The sequence below is a fragment of the Sorex fumeus genome, unplaced genomic scaffold, assembly GCF_029834395.1.
Source record: "Sorex fumeus unplaced genomic scaffold, SorFum_2.1 ptg000043l, whole genome shotgun sequence".
Classification (NCBI taxonomy): Eukaryota; Metazoa; Chordata; class Mammalia; order Eulipotyphla; family Soricidae; genus Sorex; species Sorex fumeus.
Window position 1 is genome coordinate 33,793,211 of NW_026606100.1, and position 15,420 is coordinate 33,808,630.

The following is a 15,420-nucleotide window of genomic DNA, read 5'->3' on the forward strand; positions in this document are numbered from 1 at the left end:
GGGCGTGCGGGGCCAGCCGGCCAGTCCCCAGGCCCTGGTCCTCTGCTCAGACGGTCCAAAGTAACGGAGCGTGGGGGACACCGGGCACAAAGTCGTCCCATCGCCGTTGCCCAGGCTCGCCAGCCTCGACCCAAGTGCGCCCAGAAGGGGAGCTGCGGGCCGCGCCGGGCTGCAGCTAAGCGACGCGGGGGTCCACCGGAGACAATGCTCCTCTCCGCCTGGCACGGATGCGGGGAGTCGAGGGGTCTCCAAAGTCCTCGGGTCCTGGGGAGCCCGAGCTGTCCCGATCGGGCACAGCGCCCCCCTGCTCCCCCCCCCCCCCACTCACTAAGCCCACCACTCCGACGACCCCCATCGCGCGCTTTTTTCTTCCAGCATCTAAGGGGCTCGGGGAGGATCAGCGCCGCGCAGCAGACTCACGTTTGCTCCGGGGGTGGGGGGGTCCCCGCTCCGGGGAGGTGGGGAGGGGGCGGGAAGAGTCGCTCGAACCCGGGCTCCGCACGCGGGTCCCCCAGGGGAACGTCCGGCGGGACGATCAAGGAGCAGCGAGCGGCGAGAGTCGGGCGCGCTCCCGCCTCCTGGCACCCCTCGGCGGGGCTCTAGCGCGCGGCGCAGTTACTCATTTCCTGCATGTCACAGAAACTTTTTCCTCCAAATAAGAACAAAACACCCGCCTCTCCGCTCGGCCGCGGAAGCCCGTTAAGGAGGCCCGGGAGAGTTAGCGGCAGGCGGCCGGGACTCAGCCGCCCAGGTCTGCCCTCTGAGCCGCCCCCCGAACCCTTCGAGGGGAGCAGCACAACGGCAGGGGGGGCCTGGCGAGGCGGGTTCTGGCTCCTGGGACGCGGCTGGAGGAAACGCACCGGAATGGGAGAGCGCGCCCTTAAAAGCGGTCCAGGCCCGCCGTCTGGAAGCGGCTGGACGGCCGCGCCTTCCCGGCGCTGGGCGCGCGGCGGGGTTTCCGAGCGTCCCGGACTGTCCCACTGGAGGGAAATATAAATCCAGACCCGACGGCTCGGCCCCTCTCTCTGCTTCGCGGCTCGCAGGCGTGGACGCAGGCCAGCCGGTGGCGGGGTAAAGAAACCCTCGGCTGCTGGGCACAAAGGACCGAGGTGGCCGAGCGCTCCCTTCTCCAGGGGGCGCTTTCGTCCCCAAAGCCTGTTTTCTTTGGTGAAGTTTCACCTCCTTTTGGGACAGACCCTGCAAGCCCGGACAGGACCCTGCCCAGGCTCGGTGGGTGATGAAGTCCATCACCTCCTCTCTTCGTCCCCAGGACCTGCCTAAATTCCACAACCAGTGGAGGCGGCCGAGGAGGATTTGGATAAACCCCACACAATTCGGGGGGAGCTGGCGAGGGCACTTGTGGGGGCAAGTTAGGGGAACACAGTCCAAAATGACTGTTACCATTTCTGCTGTTGTTGGGGTTTCAGCTCAGTCCTCTGTCTATCCTCGTGGACGGAGCCAAATCGCTTTAACACTCTCTTGGCAGACATGAAGCAGAGTCGGAAAGATAAACAGGCAACAGAAAAAGTTCTAAAAATAGTCACCACCACTCCCCTCAACAACCCCACCCCCCAACCCCCAACTCCTTACACACACACACACACACACACACACACACACACACACACACACACACACACCCCCGCCTTGGCCATTTTCCTTTTCTGGCCTCTGCTGCTGCTCACAGATCTTTCCTTTGCAGTCAGAACAGTTATGGCAGCGGTTTGGGGGTCTGGCTGGGAGTGGAGGTGGGAAATGTGATTTGGAGAAATTGCTATGAAAGATCTTGGAGTCTCTAAAACGTCTGCAGGACTGATGGGGTGGAGGGACCGTATTCACCCTCCTTCCCTAAGCAACTCCCGGGATTCCTGGAAGGCTGGGACAGCGACAGGGACAAATCACTAAAGCCCGACCTTGTATTCCCTGGGGAAGATTCCAGTCAGGTCTGCTGGCTGCCAAGGGCAGTGCTCCAACCTGTTTGGATTGTCCTCCCTGGTTCTGTGCTGTACCTGCTGGCCATTGATGGGATTTGCTTTTCTTTCAAACCTGGTCATTTGACTCTGGCCTGCTGGTCGCCTTCATTGGCATGCCCTGAGCCTTAGCACGGTCTAACCTGGCACCCAGGCCTGCTGTGGCCCTGCCTCTTATCTCACCAGCCTCATATCTTTCTCCTCACCAATCCCCCACAGCTCTTGGAACTTGGGCTTCTCTGAATGTGTCCTGTCCCCCCTCATCACCCCAACAATTTCTCCAACTTGTCATACCCAATGCACACACATATCTTTTTTTTCTTTTTGGGTCACACCCGGCTATGCACAGGGATTATTCCTGGCTCTGCACTCAGAAATTACTCCTGGTGTGCTCAGGGGACTATACGGGATGCTGGGAATTGAACTCGGGTCAGCCATGTGCAAGGCAAATGCACTACCTGCTGTGCTATTGCTCCAAACACACATATCTTTTTTGCCTGTATAATCTGTGCTTATCAGTGTTTAGGCCCCAGAATAGGTGTTTTCTCTCCTATGAACCCCCATATTGGGGGTTTAGACACCCCAACCACCCTCCCCCGTGGACTTTCCACAGCTTCTTGTGCTTACTCTAGAAAAGGTTTTTATTTCCTTAAGTTTGCTTACTGTATTCAAGGTGGCATGGTTACCATAGTACAGATAGTAATGTCTGCAGTTAAAGTGAAAGACACGAGCATAGGGGCTGGAGAGATAGTATAGTGGATAGGGCACTTATCTTATGTGTGGCTTAATTCCAAGAGTTTAATTCCAAGTACCCCACAGGGCCCCATCCCCGGAGCACTGAAGCACTGCTGGGATTAATTCCTGACAGCAGAGCCAGGAGTAACCCTTGAGCAATGCAGGGGTAGCCCCCAAACAAAACAAGACAGGCAAATCTAATGGCTTCAACTTCCGAGAACAGGAGAAGCCAAGCAATCAGGAAGTTTGTCATTAAACATGGAAATGATCGGAAAACACCAACAATAGGAAGAAAGGAAGAAAGAAAGAAAGAAAGAAAGAAAGAAAGAAAGAAAGAAAGGAAGGAAGGAAGGAAAAGAAAGAAAGAAAGAAAGAAAGAAAGGAAGGAAGGAAGGAAGGAAAAGAAAGAAAGAAAGAGGAACAAAGAAAGAGGGAAAGAAGGTAGAAGAAAGGAAAGAAAAAAGAAAGAAAGAAAGAAAGAAAGAGAAAGAAAGAAAGAAAGAAAGAAAGAAAGAAAGAAGGGGTCTTTTTTTGTGTGACAGGGAGAGGCACCCAAACGGTCCTTCTGGTATTTGGGGTGAACATAAGCCCCAGTGGCTCAGACCTGTGGTCTAGGACCCACTCAGGCCTTGGGTTCTGGAAAGGCAGAGGTCTGGGCTTAAGACTCGTATCTGAAGCTGGTCCCCTGGAAATGCTCTGGAGATGGATGGAGGAGGAACATTCTCATCCTGGGCCATGGCCACAGCAAAGAAGTTGTGGTGAATAAAATATATATCTGCTGCTGAAATTCACACCCCCAGCCTGCATGGACCTGCACATATGTGACAGCACAACTCACCCACCAGTGTGCTGGGGTTTTCTGAAATCGAGGCCATAAATAACGCTGGTTTCAAAGTGAACAATGTCTGTGGTCCCATCAGAAACGAATGCAAAACCCACTCTTCAGCCTGATTCCCTCCCATCACCGAAGATTAGCTTATGATGAAAAGTTATAAGCCCAACTAGGAAATAACCTGAGGGACTGGATTGGTAGATGCAGTAAACAGGTGTATCCATCCCTTAACAACTTGAGACAATAGAGCAATTTGCAAGATACTATTTAATTATGTTCAAAGTAATTACAGAGAAAATGATAAGACATGTCACTATGGAAAAAACAGCTTAATATGAAAATTTTACAAATGCAACAGGTAAAAATAAATGTCATCAGGGGCCAGAGCGATAGTACAGCTGGTAAGATGCTTGTCTTGTGTGCAGCCAATTTAAGTTTGATCCCCAGCTTCCCATATGGTTCCTCCAGGAGTCATTCCTGAGAGCCAGGAGTAAAGTAACCCCCATGCATCACCACGTGTGCCCCCCCCAAAAAAAAAGAAAAGAAAATTTTAAAAATTGAAGAAGAAGAAAAAGGGAAAGAAATGTAATAATTTACATGAGAAAAATAAGCCCCTCATTGGAATTCTTTTCTGGAAAATATCAGTCAAAAACTTAACAGCAGCAAACAAACAAAATAATCCTCACTGGAAAGAAAAAGATGAAGAAAAGCAACATGCTAATCACATTTATAACCCGGTTTCTGAAATACTAAGACAGAACTCAACACTCAAGTAAAAATAAACACTCTATAACATGAAGAAAATGAAGCAAAATTTAGTCCCAAAGCCAGTATCACTGGAAATGGGGAGAGATCAGAAACCGTTATGCTAAAGTCAGTATGAGATGAAGATGTCTTCTTTCATCTCTTGTTTATTGAGAACTGTCAACCAGGAAGGTGTGTGGTTGTCAGTTATAGAACACCAGACTATAATTTCCATGTGGTTAAGATTCCCTGAGGACTAAACAAATCAAGGTCAATTTTTTATATAGACAAACCAGAGGTCTGAATGTAGGCAGCTGTTTTGGTTAAATGCTTTGGTAGTTTGGGGACTGGCCAAAGGGGAAGTTTTGAGTACAGCAAAACTGTACTCCGAAGTAAAAGGTAAAGGTAAAGGCCCTCCCGTTGATCGTCGATTTGCTCGAGCGGGCCCAGTAACGTCTCCATTGGAGACTTTGTTGTTACTGTGTCTGGCATATGGAATACTCTCGGTAGCTTGCTGGGCTCTCCGAGTATTCCCCCCGTTTAGCCTCTCACCAAGAAAGAATGAGAATCTTTGTCTCCTTACATCTTTATTTTCCTTTTTAAAAATTTGTTTTTTAATTGAATCACAGTGAGGTACACAGTTACAAAGTTGTTCATGATTGGGTTTCAGTCATATGTTTTGTTGGGATCGGGAGTTCCCTAGCCCTGGGAGGCGCGGAGAGACCAGATAGACACAATTCCTGCAGGAGTGAAAACGGGGTTTATTTAGACCAGCATGCTGGGGCTCCGCAGCATACCCCAAAAACGGGCAGTGGCTGAGAGCCCCGAACTTCTTCAAAGGGGATCTTATATAGGCCTTCACTGGCCGTTACAGCAAAGCCCGCGCATTTCATAGCCAATAGATTTGTAACAACATATACTTTCTTAACCAATCCATTTAAAATTACCTCACTCCTTAGCCTATAGATTCAAAGATCAGCATTTACATACATCGATTGTCAGCACAAGCAAGGTTATAGCCGGAATCATTAAGCCTTAGGTAATCTCCCTTGACCATTCTCGTTTTGAGTTACCCAAGTCTGCAGGGTGCTTTAGTGAGACAATACATTCCAGGAAAGGGAAATTTCCCCCAACCACCCGCATCCTGAGTTATCCTTTACCCAAATCTGCAGGGTGCTTTACTGAGACAATACATTTTAGGAACAGTAAATACACCTGAATCCTGTCACACTTGGTTTAGAAAGAAGTTATGCCCTGTTCACTTTCCAAGTCCCCTCTCCCCCAGGTGCAAAGCAGCCAAGCAGTTTTACAGAAAGCAATGTTAGCTGAAGCACACAAAAATTGGTTGCCCTAATATGGATTCTTTCAGTTTCAACACCCATCCCTTCACCAGTGTACATTTCCCATCACCAATGTCCTCAGCTTCCCCTACCCACCATAGCAGGCACCCCTCTCTCTTACTCTCTCTCTCTCCCTCTCTATCTTTCCCTCCCTCCCTCCCTCCCTCTCACTCTCTCTCTTTCCCTCCCTTTCTCTCTCTCTCTCTCTCTCTCATTTTGGGCACTAGGGTTTGCAATACAGATACTAAAGGTTATAAAGTGTATCCCTTTACGTACTTCCAACATTCAGGTCCTGTCCAAAGAGATCATTTCCAACTATTATTGTCATACTGATGTCAGTGGGCCCCACGGGTGACTTATGTGAAGTGGGGAGGAGAATGACGGTCACTTTCTCCACACCCGCCTCTGCCACCTGGGACCAGGGTTACTGGGTTCTTGTCTCACCTCACAGAAAGGAATTTCAGGAGTAGACAAGCAGTGAAGTAAATAGATTTTATTTGGGGGTTTTGGAGAGGAAGAGAACGAGAGAGTAACGTACTCAAGAGAGAACACGGGCTTCTCCAAGGGCAGAGAGAGCCCCTACACACATCCTAGCATTAGACACGAAAGCATGAAAGTACACATCTCAAGAGGGGAGATGCGGGCGACACATGTGCTCAGCCCACGTGTGCTCGGCCACGTGGGCGCAAGCAGCACAAGGGCTCAGGCAGCATAAGCTCGGGCTTCCTTTGTTCAAGGTGGCCTTTATAGGGTTTCTCCAACCTGCCCCCACGTGGGGCTTCTTCCCAGGTAAAAGTGCCTTGCTAAGGAGGTTACCAGGGAGGATGGGAGTGGTGATGGTCTTCTTTGAAATTCCTTTCCTGGTCTTTTGTTCCTGCAGGAGCTTCTTTGGGTCTGATGCTGGAGCCAGGTGAGGGTCTTATTAAGCCTTAGTTCCTGTTTTCCTATTTTCTGCAGGGCTGGCTTTTGTCATTGTTTCGGGAGGGGGCCTTCCCTGTCTACCTGCCTACATCAACACTAGTTCCTTCTCTATCCTAAGTGCCCTTCTCTCCTCCACACTTGTGGCAATCTTCTAACCATCCACCAATCCTCCTGACCCCTGTTTTCCCTGGCCTTGGATACTAGTCTCATATTACATTTGGTCCTCTCCTTCTGACTCATCTCACTCAGCATGTCCATCCATTTATAAGCAAATTTCATGACTTCAGTTTTCCTAATGGCTGTGTCCCTACATCCTTTTTGGCACCTCAGTGTCCTGCACTTAAATTAGGAGGGAAACCTAGTGGGAGCAACATTACCAATCCATTTTACTTATTATATATAGAGTGTGAACCTCAACAACTTCACCTTTATTCTCTGTTGATTTGTTCTGTCTGTGTGTGTGTGTGTGTGTGTGTAAATGGGATTTTTTTTTTAAAAAAATGACTATGACTATGGTGTGAGGTATAGCATCAGTTCTACAGTGACAGGGGCCTTGTGACTCACAGTGGGCTGCACTATCAGGAAGACTGGAAATCAACAACAAGCGAATATAGGCACAGATTTCCGCCCCCACGCCCCACTGTGGTTATCCCAGTATCTGGAATTAAATACAATACAATGGGAAAGACAGGAAGTCAATGCTAGTCATGAAGGGTCTGAGAGATGTGGGGGAGAGGAGCATTTTTCTCAATTTGTCACCCTCCTGATGTCGCCCTTGGGTGCAGTTTCAGGAGAGAATATTTTGTTGACCTGCAGGCATTTCAGAGGGACAAACTGCTTTGCTGAATTCACTGCAATGGTATCGGTTCACTGACTTTTGGCTATTTCTTTCTTCAAGGTCTGTTTTCGGAAACCCCCTCTTCCAGGAATAGTGGGGGCGGTAGGTTCTGTGCAGATTATTTACCAACAAAAGGAAGTCCAGGAAGCTCAGTCACACAGCCAAGTGCATCTACTTGGTTAGTGACAGTGCAGCAATACATCCTAGACATTGCTCTGAGCACTTTCCATATGATGACTCATTTAGTTCTCATAATGGGGGTGGGGGGTGAGGGAAACTGGGGACACTGATGGTGGGAAATGCATGCTGATGAAGGGATGTGTGTTGGAACATTATATGACTGAAGCCCAATCATGAACAACTTTGTAACTGTGTATCTTTGTATCTGTGTATCTTTGTAACCGTGTATCTCACTACAAGTCATTTAAAAACTACATATTTTTTTTAAAAAAAGGAAAACAAAAAAGATATAGGGAGACAGAGATTCTCTTTTAGAGGCCAAATGTGTGTGTAGGGGTTACAAACATACCCATTTAACAGAAGAAGAAATGGAAACCAGAAAGACTAAGCAACTGACTTGGGGTTAAGTAGCTAATAAGTAGTTAAACCATAGTTTGAAGGAAAAACATTGGCTTTGGAGTCTTTCCTGTAACTGTTCAGATTTCTTTTCTTTCTTTTTTTCAAGGCGGAAGAGGGGTGCACACCTGGCTATACTTAGGGCATACACCTGGCTCTGCACTCAGGGATTACTCCTAGCGGGGCTCTGGGAACCATATGGGGTACTGAGGATCCAATCGAGGTCTGCCACGTGCAAAGCAAGCACCCTCCCTTTTTCATTCAAAGTAAATCCCTTTCAAACGTATAACCACACTGAATTCCCCCCAAGATTGAGATTCTAATAGTTGAGTATTTTAAAACTTTAAAAAAATGTTTTTGGAACTAACATACACATGCATACCAGTGCATTATAGTAAAAGAGCTTCCCTGGAAGCGGTCCTTATGCGCACCATATGTGATATGCTCCAGCATTTTCCTCTTTATTTTCTTGAATCCTTCCTTCCTTTTGTTGTGGCAATAGCAGGGAAGGGGGTGCTGGGCTGGGGGTGGGGTGGCTGGGGATCTCATGCTTTTAGTTGCAGTGCTCATCACTGCAGTGCTGACAGTCATGCTCACCAGGGGTCACATCTCTACCCGCCAGGGGTCACGTCCCTTTCCCACTGCCTGTCCAGATCTCCCTCTCTGTTATGCTGTGGAGCTGCCAGGACCACATTCGGTGCATGTGGGGACCTCCAGGGATCAAACTTGTGGCCTTGGGCTTGTAATGCAAGTAATTTTGTTACCAAGTCATTCCCCAGCATTTTCCTTTTCCATTTCGTTCTCTTCCTATCTCTCACCCTTTGTTTTTTTTTTATTTTTTTAAATGGCTGCAACTTACTTATGAATCACTAACTGTAGTTTGGCACCACCAAGCAGGTAGGATGCTTGCCTAGTGTGTGGCAACCCGGCACCCAGCACCTCATTTGGTCACCCAAGCACCACTAGGAATGATTCCTGAACTCAGAGCCAGAAGTAAGTCTTGAGCACTATTGAGTGCCGCCCCCCCCCCCCCCACCAAAGCAGGAACAATAACAACAAAAAACCCCTACTCTTTCTAGCATACCTCTCTGTCACGAAAGATGTTATGGTTTATATGTTAAATTTACATCTGCTTCCCCTTTGGAGTGGGAAAGACAGTTATAAAGATGGTGCAATGGGGCTTGAAAGTAAGCCACCAGGCCATAAGAGCAGGAGAGCTTTTATTAACCCCTTCATTCATTTCTCCATCCATTCATTTCTTCAATAAATATTTGAGCACCTACTCCTTTTATAGTAAACCAGGATATGGCAAACAACAGCCAACTGCCAAGCACCATCTGCTTGAGTAAATAAGGTTTCACTGGACGGCAGCCCTGCTCATTCATTTGTGTATTATCTATGGCTGCTTTTGTGCTACACAGTTGAGTAGCTGCTATAGAGGCCATGTAACCTGGATGCTAACTAGTTTCTTTGGAATTTTTTCCTCTTTTTTGGAAATCCCAGGGACCGAGGCTATACAGGACAAATCCACAAAACCTCAACTGCTGATTGCTGGTCCTCAAATTATTAAGAAAGAAAGAAAGAAAGAAAGAAAGAAAGAAAGAAAGAAAGAAAGCTTTGTAGCTCTGGTGTAAGATTCTAGAATACAGAGGTAATTCAGTCTGGGATCTGCCATTCTGGAGGCTTACATTATCCTGCTTATTCTCAACTGGTTTCTAAGATGCTTGCCAGAGGGGGAATGTGCTCAAGGCAAGTGGCCTCCCTTGCATTACCTTCGAGAACACCTGTTCACTCAAGATCCTCAGCAGGCATTTTTTTGCAGCTGAAATTATTCGGTAGAATTGGCAGCAGATATTGGGAAGAAAGCAACTACCTATAGGGTGCAAAAGAGAGTTATTCCCTTATAACAGCAAAGAGTTTTTCTTTATAGATGCCTATATTGGCTGCTATGAAAAACCAGTCGTCAACTTACATTGAGTACCTGCTGTGCACCTGCCCGAGGGGTGTAAAAAGCACATGTTTCTTTGGCACTTGGATCAAGCATGGGAAGAGAAAGGAGAGACATTATGCTATTCCTTCTCTTGTGTATGACAGAACTGCTGTGGTTGGAAATGCTTTCATTTAACTACCTTAGATTCTTAAATATCTGTGTTCCAATAGTTGTTTGCTTCCCTCCATCACGAATCACTCTCAAGAGCAATTGCTGTGTGCCTGAATGCATAAGCTAATTATTTTTCTCCTTCCATATCTCATTTCCATCCTCCCTCCTCCCTCCCTGCCTCCCTCCCTTCCTTCTTTCCTTCCTTCCTTCCTTCCTTCCTTCCTTCCTTCTGTCCCATTTGTATTTTGACCATTTCTCATGTGTCAACACCACAGATGTACATATATATAAAAGAAAAACTGGGTCCTTCTAATGTGGTATATGAGAAACAGAAATAAACACAGAATTGTACAACAGACAGATGGGCAATCAGGATTCCTAGGAGTAAAGAGAAAGATTGCCTAACCAGAAGCCTTCCTGGAGGAGATGACACTGAATAAAGTCAATCAAACAAAGCACTGGTCTTAGGATATTCTAGATAAGGGACGTGTATATGAAAAGTTGAGAATGCTTGAAAAAATGTTTTCTTATGGCGATACTAGACATAAAAGCCTTAACCCAGCCTTGGAAAGTTTCCTGCTTTGATTTTCAAAAATTGTATTTATTTACTTATGCATTTTGTTGACTCTAATTATGAATACTAGGAACAGGTAGAGTGACTCAAGCTTTAACCGACCTGGTAAGCTGGCTGGTGTGTCTAAATTCAGACTGGTTCTGCGTTGAATACCAAATTGCAGTCTTAGCCTCCTGGGGAAGAATCACCAGCCAAGCCTGGGAGTCAAACCAATCACGCCCCTAAATCAGTTGCCTGAGAGGTGTGTGCAGTTGCTGCTGAGCCAATGAAATTCAAGGCAGGGAGGAGACCTGTCATTTCATTTCCTGGGTAAAAATGATCCCCTGCAGTGATGGGTCAGCCCCTTCTTCCACCTCATCTCGACCCTTTAATCTTGCTAATAAATCTGCCAGAGCCTGGCTGCCTGCTCTGGTATCAAGAGGGGAGTTTGCATGGAGCCCTTCTGGGAGCTGATGTGAGATGTTCAACAAATGCTCTGTTTAGTTTGGTTTGCAGCTGGCTGGGAAAGGGGCAGATTAAAGGAATAAAAGATGGCCCGAGCAGTTTGGGAGAGCACCAGCCAGCTGGGACCCCGCTCTGTCATGGAAGGTGAGCCTAGGGTCGACTGATAAATGGTAACAATTTTCTGCAACATGTGGGCTTTTAATCTTCCCAACAGTCTGGGGAAACACACTGGACACAAGACCAGAGCACGTCTTACTGTCATTTACAGCCCCAAATGCAGAGTTTAGATTTTACCCATATTAAATGCAGCAACGCAAACGGGATTTGTTATCTAGGATTTTTTTTTTTTACTGGATGGTGGTGGAAGAAGAATGAAAATCACTTTATCTAGCTTCAACAAATAAAGTGATTTTGATAGGTGGAGGAAGAGAATCTAGCAGAAGCCAGAGAGCAGAGGCTGCGGGACCTTCTCTCCCCGCACTTGATAACCAGGGCCCGTGACCTCAGGAGGCCGGGAGACTCAGGGAAGGCCTTGCTCCCCCATCCTCCTGACATCCCCCTTCTCATTTGCCTTATTCTTCAATCTGTACAGCCTTTCTTTATTGGCCTCTCCTAGAACTCACCTACTCAGTTCCAGAACCCAGCAATAAGTAGCTTCCAGCTCAGTCCCATAAATCCCCAGGAAGAAGAATGAAAGCAATTTCTTGTGCCACCCCTGGGTCTTTCACGAGTGACCTCGGGGAGTTTGGTAGGACCATTATGAACATTTTGGCTTTGCGGAGGAACATTCTTCTGGGTAGGAGTTATTAATCTCAAAGACGGCCCTGGAATTCCTTCTCAGTGCCTTCTGTTTCAATAGAGGGGCAGATTTCATGTGGGCTCTTATTGCTTCACACACTGAGAATTTACATGTGGGACTGCTTGTTTGTGTGTCTTTCTGCTTCTCTGGATTTTTTCTTGATATCCTCAGGGGATGCTTGTTGCAGGGATGGACCCTTAGGAGAGCCATGGGACAGTTTAGGGTAACTAGGTGTGTGTGGTAGGAGGCTCTTAGAGCGAGGTGTAGGCAAGGAAATTTGTAGGGATATTTTAGTTCATAAGGAACTCACACAGCTGAGTTCTCTGGCAGAGCTGATGAGTTATGTCCTTGACTGTCCCTGTTCTTTGAAATTGCAGCCACTTCTCTGCTCTTCTTCCAAGGCTCCATCATTCACCCACACCCTCCTGTCAACGTTAGTGCCCACTGGCCCACCCTCCCTATTCCAGTCTTGTCTTGGTTTCTGCCCAATGCCATTTTCCATACTGTAACCCTCCATGCTTATATCTCATGTGTATCATTTAAGGTCAAGTTCAAGAGCTATGTCTGTCATGCTTTCCCTAATATGCTTTCATCGCTCTTCCTTATTTTAGAGCTCATTCACTAGTCATTTGCTTCACAGTTTTATTCTGAGAAGAGTGATGGGCATTTATATTCATCTGCTGGGACCGCCATCATAACATACAATGAACTTAAGCAACATAAATGTATTTACTTACAGTTCTGGAAGCTAGAAGTCAAGTATGTGTCAGCAGGTTTGGTTTCTCCCATGACCTCTGTTGGCTCGAGGACAATCTTCTTGTCTCTGTTCTGCACTGTGTGTAGGCTTCCCCAGTGAGTGTTTGAATATGGAAATTTCCTCTTCTTATAAGGACAGATTGGGTGAAAGCCCACCTGAATGGTCTCATTTTTTTCACTTAGTCACATCTTTAAAGGCTCTGTCTCCAAATATCGTCTCTTCTGAGGGGCTGTGATGGGTGGGTTAAGGTTTTAACATTTGAATTTTAGGGGGAGATTATTCAGCTCATAACACTGATGGAGACAGGGTTGAAGAAGACAAATATGATCCATGTCTTCTTGTGTCAGCCTGGTAAGGAAGACAGATATTAAACGACCTATTGAGTGAATGCATAATTAACCATCACTGTGTCGGCTCAAGAAGCAGAATGCATCTGACTTGAAAGGGTAGCCTGGAGGTTGGAGGGGATGGTCAAGAAAGGTGTCCCCCCAGAAAGATATCTGAAAAAATGACGGATAGAGACAGCTAGATAAGAGGAAGGCTTGAGTACGACAGACAGCAGTAACGATTTGTAAATTCCCAGTAGTGGTAAAGAACTCAGTACAGACAAGTCTGTCCTGTTGTTCATCGATTTGCTCGAGCGGGCCCAGAACGGGCCCAGTACTGTCTCCATTGGAGACTTTTGTTGTTACTGTGTTTGGCATATCGGATATGCCACGGGTAGCTTGCAAGATACTCTTGGTAGCTTGCCGGGCTCTCCGAGAGGGGCGGAGGAATCGAACTTGGGTCGGCCACGTTGGCTGCGTGCAAGGCAAATGCCCTACCGCTGTGCTATCGCTCCAGCCCAGACAAGTAGTGAAAAGAAACCATTCGTACATTCACTCCTTCCTACCGGGCCACACAGCTGACGCTCCTGTATAAATAGAAGATACCAGAAAGTCAAAGGGGTCATATCACACAGGGTATTGTGTACTGGCATCTTCATTTCAATGTTTAGTACATTCTGCCTTGGTCTGTTTTGAAATGTACGATGTGTGAGAAGGGTGGCATGCATGTTTTACTTCTCCTTATGCTCCTTTAAGGAAATGATCCTTTCTTTGATTCCTGTATAGTCACCACAAGGAACAGCATAAGACAGTGTATACAGCAGGTGCTTAAGAAATAAACTAAGTGAATGTGATGAGAAATGAGGTTGATAGAAGCACTCTTGCTTCCTTAACTTAAGGGTTGACCCAGTCTTGAGTTTTTCTTCTAATACCGCTGAAGAGGGAAGGACTTTTGGTAGCATGATGCCACCTAGTGCTCTATTTTATTACAACAACTAAGGGGGAGTTGGTGAGTTCATTGTCTTTGTAAACTGGAAGATTAGAAAGGAAGCATTTCCTTGAGTGCATAAGTCAACTTGATCCACCACCCATCCTCTCAGGTGTTCAACCATTCATGTTGATGTCCACCCGCCCCTCTTTCCTGTGAGTTGAACATGTTCCATCCCTTGTGGCTTCCTGGGTTTTCATCCCATTTCTTGTGGCTTCCTGGGTTTTCGTGTCCACGTTTTTCTGTTCTCACCTAAGAAATGCTCTCAGACATTTAGATTTCTGAGTCTCCACAGTGCTCTCTGTCTACAGGCATCTTCTGCCCTGTTGACATCAAATTAAGTCAGAATTGTGTATTTTTTTTTTTTTTGCTTTTTGGGTCACACCTGGCGATGCACAGGGGTTGCTCCTGGCTCTGCACTCAGGAATTACCCCTGGCGGTGCTCAACAGACCATATGGGATGCTGGGAATCAAACCTGGGTTGGCCGCATGCAAGGCAAATGCTCTACCCTCTGTGCTATCGCTCTAGCCCCAAGAATTGTGTATTTTTATCTCTGTTTTCCCCCCGATGTCAGACTGTGAAGACATTTAGTCACCTCTTGGTTCCTCTGGCCAATGTGGCACCTGCCTGTTGTTAAAAAAGAAAATTCTTTGAAAAAGCAGTTTTGGGGATTGAAGTGACCTTTAGGAGATTCTTGGGAAATGGTCAATAGCTCATAGCTGCCGCTAGTACAAATATGGGGGACCAGAGCCTTCTAGGCTGTGTTTATTCAGGAAGGCTAATGAGACTCGTTAGCAGCATGGTTGTCCTAGTATAGATATTCCCAATGTGTATAAACAAGCAGCTTAAGTCATGTAACCTGCTCCATCCTCTCTCCATATCTACGACACCATTTAAATTGGTGCCACCTGCTTCTTCAGCTTCAGCTGCCACCTCTTGCACTCTGCATGCATATTATGCCTCACTCATATTTTGTCTTCTTTATCCACCATGTTAGTTTGGTTCATGACTGAGATATCATTGTAGAAATGTTAATTTCCCCCAAATGAACTCCTAAGGTGATGGCTGGTGTTCTAATAGAAAATTCTAATAGGCAATTTGAAACATTGACAATTCTACAGAATGACAAATAAATAGTGCAAATTTGACAGACAAGCAGGGCTGAGGTACTTGCCCTTCAACCATGATGACTGGCTACCAAACCATAGTAATAAAACCTTGTGGTATAAACCCAAGACCAGACCAGAATGTTCAGAGCAGACCCAAGTAGATTTGGAAACCTCAAACTATTTTGGAAAGAATGGGTCAATAAAAGATATTGAGAAACTGGCTCCTTCCATAAAGAAAAAGAAAATCAGATCTTTATCTTGCATCATGTATAGAATTGAACTCTAGATGGCTTAGTGTACGTAAATGTAAAAATGTAAATGTAAAAAATGTAAAAAAAAAAACAAAAACAAAAAGACAAAAATAA